Raw genomic sequence first — 11,088 nt, 5'->3', positions numbered from 1 at the left:
ACTAGTTTTCTCTCTTCTTCAGGGTTCTTCAGAAATTTTTTGAGGGAGACATTTAAGATTTTAGTCTCTTTCTTAAATTTTATTTCCCCAAAAAATAGCCCAATTATTTGCACAATAAACTCTTCCATAATATTCACATAAACCCCATGCAAAGTCACAACATCTCTATCCCAATTTCTAAAGAAATCTTCAGTAATATTAGGTTTTTAGCCATGCAATCTTTCAAGGTAATCAATAACCTTACCTTTATGAAGAACATTCTATACCATCATTTTCTCTTTCCAATGCTTACATTTCACTAGCTCTTGCTTCCTTGGCTCACCACCAATTCTATGACTCACTCTAATCACAAAACTCCTATATTGAAGAATGATGTTACAATAATAGGAAAAACAATCTTTCTCATTGCAATTTGAGATCAGCCACAATATGCACCAATCTAAGAGGGTAATAATTAAGAGTCACCTCCTCAAAAAAACAAGACCATTATCATTAAAGTTACAACCTCCTTCGATATTAGTGAAAAAATAAATCAAAGCTTGCATTAAATTTAGCTTCAATTGCATTTGTCCCCTCAAGTTGAATTCAATCGACTTTAAATTTTCTTCCTTGCTTAGGTTATCTGTCCACAAAAGTTGTTTGTTCATACTCCCAACTTTTTTGGTTAGCTAGTCAGCAATCCTATTACCCTAACGGTAAATATGGGTGATAATATTTTTTTCAAAATTATTAAGAAGACTTTTGATTTTTGCGATAATCATTTCAATATTCCAAGTAACCAAATAATTATTATTAAGCATATTAACAGTAATCAAAGAATCTCCTTCCAGTCATAGTATCCTAATTTGAGTTGCCATGACCTTACAAACAATAAACAAAGAAGTGCTCACTTTTGCCCTGTGACTAGGAGCAATGCCAATAGGAATAGCCACAACATCCACCACTCTATAGTTACGATCTCTAAGGACTCCCCCACACCTAGCTCTCCCTAGGTAACCTTTCATAGAGCCATCAAAATGATCTTTGATCCATCCATTTGGAGGTGATTTCTAGATTACACCCTCTTTGATGGTATTATATTTCATCTCTTTGTATTTGATTGGATGATTAATATCAAATTGACCAATATTGTTGTTTTGATTAAGGAAATTTTTCTTAAGGTCCCTAACAATTTTGTGGCCAACCACCCAATAGGACATTCTTTCTCTCTAAATATTGTATTATTTTTTCCTTCCCAAAGTCCCCAACATAGATGTGGGAGAGAAAGGTTCCAAAGGGATCGAACTAAAGAACAATTTGTATGACATTTCCAATACAGAAAACAATCCATAAGGTTACTAGTTTGAACCCATTGAATATTCTAGTACTCCAAAAGGATATTGAAGACATTATGACTGCAATTACAATGAATGAAAAGGTGATCACTATCTTTATTGGCCTTTTTACATAGAATATATCTATTAAATATATATATATATATATATATATATATATATATATATATATATATATATATCCATTTTTTGGAGATTGTCTATAGTTAAGATTTTATTTTGAAGAGAAATCCAAAAGAAAATTTCAATCTTAGGGATAAGACCATTTCTCCAAGCTTTTCATCAAGGAGGGTGAATTGCATTAGTGTCAAATTTGAAGATAGAGGCCACTTTATAATTTCCACTTGGGTTAGAACCCCAGATAAGGGTCGTCCTTGCCCCCTTTTAGGCAAAAGGTATTGAGAGAAGTTTAAATAAACAACAGATGAGGACTAATTCCACAAGATTCACCCACCCATCATTCCTCCAATATTTAGAAATATAACACCCATGTGTTTGTTTAATTCTTTCAATAGAAAAGACATTAAAATAACCTAATTCAACAAAATGTCTAAAATCCATATGTCCTCCCTAAACTTCATCATTTTTCTATTTCCCAATTCCCATCTGCAACCTCTTTGAAGAGTATCTTTTACTCCTTAAACAACATTCCATATAGAAGAAGGGTTAATAATCCCAAGAAGGTCCAAATACTCAGAGAGAGAGTAGGCATTTTAAAGATATTTGTGCTTCCATATAGTGCTCCATTCCTTATCTTCCTAATAAATTTTCCACCCTTGCTTAGCTAACAAATCTTTATTCACTCTTAATTTTCCTAATACTAAGTTCACCTAAACATTTAGGCTAACAAATATTACATCATGCAATTAAGGGAAAACTTTTTATGTCTTCTGATCTGGTACATAAAAAAATCTTGAGGATCTTATCAATTGCCTTTGCATATTTACCTAGAATTTTAAAGAGGCTAAGGCCATAGGTCGGAAGCCTTTAGAGAGCTGACTTAAGAAGGGTCACTTTACCATATTGACTGAGCCTATTTCCTTTCCAACCTACCAAATTTTTATTAAACTTCTCAATTAGATTCTCCCAAAAAGAATCAAGGGGTTTTTGGCCCAGAGGAAGGCCAAGATAAGTTCCTAGAAAATCACCAATAGTACAACCCATTATATTAGCAATCTTCCTTTTCTTGGGAAAAGAAGTTTTTAAGGAAGAATAAAAAACTTTTCTCCAATTAACCAGTTTCTCTAAAGTATCAGAGTACAAATTAAGGGCCCTTTTATAGCTTCTAGCCTCCTTGATAGTAGCCAATCCCCAAATAAATATTATCATCAACAAATTGTTCATGAGAGAAACTTAGATGATGAGAAGAAGGATTAATACCATGAATATCTCCCTTAACCACAAGAGCCTTGATATACCTTCCCAAACATTTAGCCATAATAGTAAACAAAATTAGAGATATATGATCTCCTTGCCCTAGCCCTCTAGAAGGTTTGGAAAAATTGGTAGAGACCCCATTAACCAAATTTCCAACAAAAGTTGTAGTCACTAATTAAGATATCAATTGAAAACATTTGTCACCAAAACCAGAAGTCTTCAGAACTCTAAAAAGGAAACTCCATTGTATACAATCATAGGGTTTTGCAATATCTGCTTTCATCACATAACCCTCGCTTTTAGAAGAAGCCATAGAGTGAATATTTTCATGCACCACAATAATAGAATTCAAAATTTTCATTCTCAGAACAAAACCTTTTTTTTGTTTAGAAATATGATTTGTAAGAATCTTTAAAATACAAATAGTGAAAACTTTAGAGATAATTTTATAAATCAAATTGCAAAGGCTAATAGGTCTAAAGAACTTTGGAACATCTGCTCCCACCTTTTTTGGAGTCAAGCATAAAAATGTTGAATTTATCTCTTTAAGAAATTTTCTAGCTCCATAGAACTCCTTAACAACATTACACACATCTTTTCCAACCACTTCACATAACAATTGGAAGAAAACTTAGGAAATCCATTCGAGCTTGGGCATTTATCTCCTTCAAAAGATTGAATTGCCTCAAAAATTTCTTTCTTAGAGGGAATAGCAATTAACCCATGAATCTACTCTTCAAAAACAACTTTAGGGATAGTTACAAGAAATTCTTCCTCCGTTGTCCTATCAATATTTTGATCAATAGTTAGGAGAGAAGAAAAAAAAGGAAACCAGTTCATCAACAATCTCATTCTCTTTAGTCACTTCATTTAGGCCCACCTTCAATTCAATTAGTTGATTGGAAACCCTATGATTCATAGTAGTCAAGTGAAAAAATTTGGAGTTTCTATCTCCTTCCTGAAGCCATATTGATCTAGACCTCTACCTCCAAAAGGTATGTTCCTTTGAAACAATATTGTGAAAATTGACCATTTTTTGATTTTCTTCAGCAAGAATGACCTCAAAATAACCTTCCATCTGAATTGTATCATGAATATCTTTTAGTTCCATCAACATATTAGATTTTTCCTTAAAGATATCTTCAATTTCACTTGTATTCCATTCCTTGACTTTCCTTTTAACATGCCTAAGTTTATTGGCTAAGCAATAGAGAGAAGTCTCTTCCACCTTTAAATTCCACCAAGTTTTTCATCACTAAGCAAAATCTGGGTGTTGGGTCCACACTTTTTCAAATCTAAAAGGAAAGTTTTTCTTTTCCTTAATCAAATCTACCACAAAAACCAAAGTTAAATGGTGATGAGCCACATTAGAGATATGAAACAAGGAGAAAGAGAACACTTGAGCCCAATCAGGAGGGATAATGACCCTATCCAAGTGAGCTTGAATACAATTCTCTCTCATTCTTTTATTATTCTAGGTGTAACAAATTCCTTGAAGGTCCATATCCATCAACCCTCATCTATTGATAAAGTCCATCAGATCCAATCTACCATCAAGCTGTCTTAGATTGTCTCCCATTTTTTCATGTTGATAGAGAGGATCATTGAAGTCCCCCAACATAACCAAACTACCATTATAATCCTTACTTTTAAGATTTGACAATCTATTCCAAAACTTTTTCCTCAAATTCTTAGTGTTAGGGGCATAAATATTAACCAAATTCCAATTGACACCAAAATGTAAATGTTAAATCTTAACTACGAAGAACTTCTTATTCAAATCAATAAGATCTCCAAAAATAACAGCTTGATTCCACATAATAAGAGTTCCCCCTGAAGCCCCTTCAAAACTACTAACCAACACCTCACAAGTTTTGAAAAGCCTTAAATTTTTCCTTCTCCATTTTAGTCTCTTGAATGACTAAATTATTAGGTTTATAATCTCTAACAAGATTTGTAACCACCTCCATCTTATGAATACTATTAAGACCCCTTATATTCCATGAGATAGTTTTCATTTTTTGGGGGGTAAATTCCAGAATAGTAGCTTGATTTCCATCTACTATATTCTACAAACTCTCCATCTCCCTCAAATTCTTAATTGTTTCCTTTCCTTCTTTAATTGAAGATCCAACATCCACTTTCAATTTAGGGGAGATTTTTTCCATTTTCTTCATCCTAGTTGAAACTCTAGAAGATGACATTGAAGGGCAACCTTCCTTATCAAATTTCTTCTTTGAACTTGCCTTCTATTTTTTCTCACCTTTAGCAATTTTTTGGTCCTTTTGCTTGATAAAATCCTTTAGGTTAATGCCAAGTACCATATCACCCAAAAAAGAATTTTCAATAATAAGTTCATAAAAGGGAAGATTAAAATCATCAAGAAATATATCCATACTCATTCCCAAAGTCTCAATGGGGTTCTCCTCTTGAATTTCCCCACCCTCAAATCCACCCTCTAGAGGAGAGTCTTCTTTATCTTCCAACAATATTTGGGAAAAAAATATGGTTGAGAGTGCTCCATATCTAACTTTGAACTATTCATGAGAGGGGAATGAAGAGAGGACACCTCCTTTCTTAAGGCCATATCATCTCGATCTTTCTTCTCGACATAGTTTGCTTTCTCCTTCCCTACTAAATCAATTTCTTTGTCTGCCTTCTCAATCATGATACTATAAATTTCCTTACCTACCATCTCTTTGTCCACCTCATTATTTTTAACATTGATAACATTCTTCACAAGATTAGAGACATTTTCTTTTGGATATTTAGGTTTTTAGACTAGGGTAGGGGATTTCTTCTTTTCACAAACCACCTTATTTTCCTGTACCATCTAAGTAATTTATTTTTTTTTTTGGGAATTTTTTAGCCAAATGGCCCACTTTCTTGCAATAAAAACATACATTAGGAAAATCTTCAAATTCTACCTCCTAAGACCTATTTCCTAGTTTAGAAAAAATGTCCAACTTTTGAGGTAAATCCTTAAACTGAGAAATTTTCACACAAATCCTAGCATACAAAAGTCTAGTTCTAGCAGTAGTCATATTATCAATAGTTATAATCTCCCAAAAGGGTCCAATAATCCCTTTAAAAATATCTTCATGCCAAAATTCCTATGGGAGACCTAGAAACCGAACCCAAATAGGTGTAGTAATTAAGGAAGAAGGCATGAGATAAATCCTAATTAGGTTCCCATTTCTTAACTGTAAGGGGAAAACTTCCAAATAACCAAGGTCTCTTACAAAGAATCATATTCAAATCCTCCTTATAGGTAAACACAAATGAGAAGAAATATTTAGGGATAATTGCTATGTCAAATTGACCCAAGAGGACCCATTTTCTCTTGACCATATTCCTTAAAGAGTCAATATCCAACCAAACCCCCCAAAATTTACCAACAAGTGTAAAGTCCATATAAGAGATATAGGAATCAACAATCGGGTCTGGCACAAATATTTGGAACTTACCTTTCTCTCAAGAAAATTTTGAAGAAACAATGGGAAAAGGAGACTTATTTGCATGCTTTTTACCAAAGAGCGATGACCATCTTCTCCCCTTGACATCTCCTACTTTATCATTCATGCCAAATTCACATGGAACCTTGATCTCCTAACTGACCAAATGTAACAAACCATCTCCTCTATTTTATTGAAGTGGGTCCCCAATATTACCTTGGTCAGTGGAACAACATGAAGCACCATTCTGCACTTTTTGAGATCCCCCCTCTAACTTTTTGTCCTTACCATCATTTGATTCCTCGTTGATTCCTTCTAGATTTCAAGTTGCATCTCCATCGCCATGCTATGCATCCACATTCCCGCCCTTCCTTCCCAACAACTCCATTCAAAAATTTAAAAGTTAATGTAAGATGTTAATATTATTATAATTATCAGTTCTTGTTACTTACAATTATTATTAGGGTGATTTCTAGATTAGATTGAATTCTTTAATGGATCATATTATCTCAAGACCCAATTGTACTATTCAAGATAAATTATCTTCTTGGACTTCTAGTTTCATTGTTTTTTATGTTGCTTTTGAGATGAATATTTTTTTAGCAATGGATACCTTTTTAACTACTAATACAAAATTCCATCTCACATTACTCTCTTATCAGAGAATGCTCATCATTGTTTCCCCTATACTATCAGAGGAAATCATATATATATATATATATATATATATATATATATATATATATATATCAAGGATACAAGGCTCATTCATATGTAATTCATAAAATTTTGAGTTTTTTTGTTGTATCCATTAATTTATTTTTGTTAAGAGTAATATAAAATAATGGGGTCTCATGGAAGGTTGGGTTGTTGCTGCAATGTCTACTTCCATGGGTCCATGGAGTTCATTTGTCTATAATATTGTAAATATATAGTCTATACTTGATATTGTAGGGAAGCAATTTTGTAGGATGAATCTATGTTTCTAGTTGTTGTGGGGTGTTGGAACAAAAACTTGTATTGCGCCCATTGTCCCATGAACTCATATGTTTGTAAAATTGCAAGTTTAGGATCTAAACATGAAATTATGGGGAAAATATTTCATGGAATGAATCTAGGATACTAGTTGTGGTGGGGTACATGAATTTTCCATAATAGCAAATAAATTATTAGCATTTTCTTGGCCAAATAGTAGTTTCTTTGTTTATTTCTATTTTTTAATAATTCATTCTCTTTCAAATCTATACACCTGTTAGTGATTTCAATGAATAATTTTTTAAATGTGTCACTCTAGGTAAATGGATTATTGAATTTTGCAAGTATTACTTAAGAAGGGAAACTACTAGATGACAAAAGAAGAAACACATTTTAAAAGAGAAATGGTTTCGTTATGTTTTTGCTTTGTTCAATTCATTTCACTTTTACGTGTATTATTGTCATCAAACACTTGTTGCTTCTATTTTGAAAATCTAAAGGCTTGCTTATTTTACTAGATGACAGAAATAATTAAATTTATTATTTTTTCTTGATTTTTGAATTTCTTTTGTAAGTTTTCTACATTTGACAACACCTCCACATACCCTTACATATTAAAATACTTATAGCATTAAGTACACAACCCCTCATTTGCATAGTGGATTGAAAGTAATTTGTGAAAGACTAATGGTAGGAAACCCAATCATTATTTTGTGTGTTACATTCAAGAATGAATCCATGCCTTAAACTCATCCACTATTGAGCCCTGTTAGTCAACATTATCATGCCAATAAATACATATAAATAATTATAAAGTTTTATTTTTGACTTCTATATATGCATGTATGATTGTAATTCTTGGTGAATATGTTTGTGTATGGAAATCATATAGTTATATTTTGAACTTTTGTTGGTAAATGTAGTTGTGTATCATTTATATTTTAGATTTATATTCATCGATAAGCATAATGATAATGAAATTTTGAGAATATATTTACTAAAATTGGGGAAAATCCAAATTTGTTCAAAGGATTTAGTTGCTACCCATGTTAATTAAACTTCCTGGTGGGCTCCTTCTAAAACCTCTTACATAAAGTTGGTAAAGCTTGTTAGAGATTTCCTTTGTGCTTCAGGAGCTTCAGTGTCATGGATTTTACAGAGTTTCTTAGGAATACTATTATTTTCCCAATCAATCTAGAGGGCTTGGCCTCATTTCTACTCAGAATTAGGGAATTTCTTTATGTGCTAAATGGGTCATCTAATCCCCCACTAGACATGAAGCTTGAAAAATTCTTCCTAGTCATTGCATTTCCTCTGGATTCCCATTTAATAGACCCAATTGGAAGGGGATTGATTTTTGAACCTTTCTTGTTATGCTAGAACAAGTACAAATCCAAGGCTCTTTTGTTGTCAAAAGCATCTAGAGAATCTCAAAATCCATCAAATTGTGGCTTTTTTGGGTTGGTAGTGGTTTTAGAGATGGGATTTCTATGAACCAATACAATCTTTGGTGGTCACCCTTATTTTCCATTCAAAGTGTGTCTCTTGCTAAGGTTTAGGGTGGTAGTACATTGTATTTTTTCAAATGTAGCATCAAGACTCCCAAAAACTTTTTTCCAAAAGTTACCATGTGCCTCGAATCGTGGGAGGATTGTAGGTCCAATTTTGTCTATCTCAGCTAGATCGACAGACTTTTGACCTAGAGGTCTCTGCATTGCCACCCCATATGCTTCACAAGCTAGGTGTCTAGCCCATCAAACCATAGTGAAAGGACTGGAAACAATATCCATCAACTCTTCTTGTCAATTACAAGCCCAAGATGGGATACCTTTGGCTAGTGCCTCATTTTCCTATGGTTGACACTCTCAACCAATTTTGGCACCTCTAGTCTTCATAGAAAAATTGGAGATATAGGTTTAATACTATTTGGAATTCCAGCATTGAGCTGAAGATTGTAGACTTTATTTGCTGTGTCCTTTTCCAAGGATTTCCTCTAGGTCCTTAGCTCAAGCACTTGGGTAAACCTGACCCCCGTTTTACTTTTTGTGGGAAACTTGAGTCTTTCCTGCACATCTTTTGGTTTAGTCACAAAGCTCATTGTTATTGGCTCTAGATTCATGACTTTTTCAAGCCTTTTACGTGAGAGCCCTTTTATTGGCATATGGTTCTCTTGGGGGAATTCCCCTAGAATCTCTTTTAAGTATACCAAAATTTGGCTTAGTTTATGGAAGGATAGAAATGATATTCTTTTCACTCACAACTTTCTAGATATAAATGTATCTATGTAAATTAAAGCTTACATATGTAATAATGTGACAATACATATTCAAGTTCACACCAACAAGGTGGCTTGCTTGTATGAGCTACTTGATCATTGGGGTAATGTGCCTTGTATGATTTCCTAGGTTCCATAGATTAGACTCCACCCTATAGTCACTGATGGGATCATAGCTCCTTGGCCTACCCCTCACAGATGTCGCATTCCTAGGCCCCTCGTCACTCTCTCGGCTTTGGTTGGGATGACTGCCATTGCCACTTTTCCTCTCTATGGTGAGGTTCTAGCTGGTCCCCAGTTGTTCCTCCTGGTACCGTTGGTTGGCCTTCCTCTAGTAGAGATCGCAAGTGGTCATTCTCTCGCCTAGACCTAGAAATTTTGCCTCCCATGGCGAAGGGAGAAGAAGATAAAGAGAAAGATTATGTTGTTGATGAGCGGGTTCCTCCTAGGCTACTCACTAATCTTGCCAATGTATGGGGTTTTAATGATTGACAAGATCCACAACCCTCTATTGGAACTGCCTTAGCTACCTAAAAGTTGTTTACATGTGTTTTTCAAGAATAATTGTTAGATTTTCATCTTTGTCATGTAGACTTTTGCTAGGTTTTTTTTGTATCCCCCAACCCTATTTTTTGTGAGTATATAATTTTAATATTTAATTAATTAAAAAGAGAGTATTCATTAATTTTTTTTTATAAATTTACAAAACAACATAAACATTTGACATTGCCACTTACCACCAAATGTTCCAATACCATTAGAACATTGTCACATTCTAACATCAACTATGGACTTTGAGTAGAAGAGACAGATTCAACTTAAAATTTTATTTTTCTTTCCATAGATTGAACTCCTATTCAACTTAAGAAAATTATTTTTCTTTCCATAGATGGAACCCCTTCAAGCTTTGTTTGTGGAGAATTTATATAATTTCCACATGGAGTTCACTTATCCAACATACTTAACCATTATCGATAGATCATGATAACATATAATAAACCCATTTAAAAAGTCTAATTTGACTATTTAACACTTTTGGTCTAGGAATTAAACTTAGTCTGTGATGTTTAAGTTGTTCCCCATTTAGGGAGAAGCATACTATACTTAGTCTTGTAGTTGTTCTAAAGATGATCATCGAATTTACCAGTGATCTCATTGAAGAAGTTCAAGTCCCATCTGGAAGTCATCTTAGCATTGATGTTGGCAACAACAAATCTAGAGTTGACACTATCACAACACTACAAGAAGTAGGTAGTAACATCATTGTCACAATACTACAAGAAGTAGACAGTAACATCATAACTCTGGTCTGAAGTCTCTCCACTACATGGGCTAACCCAGTAAGAAGACATAAAGGGAAAGCATGATCAGGCTGCACTGAAATAGGAGAATCATCATAGCAAGGAGCTCAAAACAGCAAAAGACCTACATGTAATCATTGTGAAAAGTTAGGGCATACATCAAACAAATGTTGGAGCAATGGAAAGTCTAAGTCTAAAGGTAAATTTTATACTTGTAACAAGTGAATGCACAAAGAAGATTGAGTTTGAAGGAAAATGCTTCACATGTAACAAACAAGGCCATAAATCTTCAGAGTATAGAGCCAAGAAATTAAAACCTACTGAACAACATGCTAAAGCTATCTTTGGTTGGGATTACAACACATGGTACA

Source organism: Cupressus sempervirens, chromosome 5 (genome assembly GCF_028749045.1).
Source record: "Cupressus sempervirens isolate cs-2001-9-10 chromosome 5, ASM2874904v1, whole genome shotgun sequence".
NCBI lineage: Eukaryota > Viridiplantae > Streptophyta > Pinopsida > Cupressales > Cupressaceae > Cupressus > Cupressus sempervirens.
Note: the sequence above shows the minus strand (reverse complement) of the source record.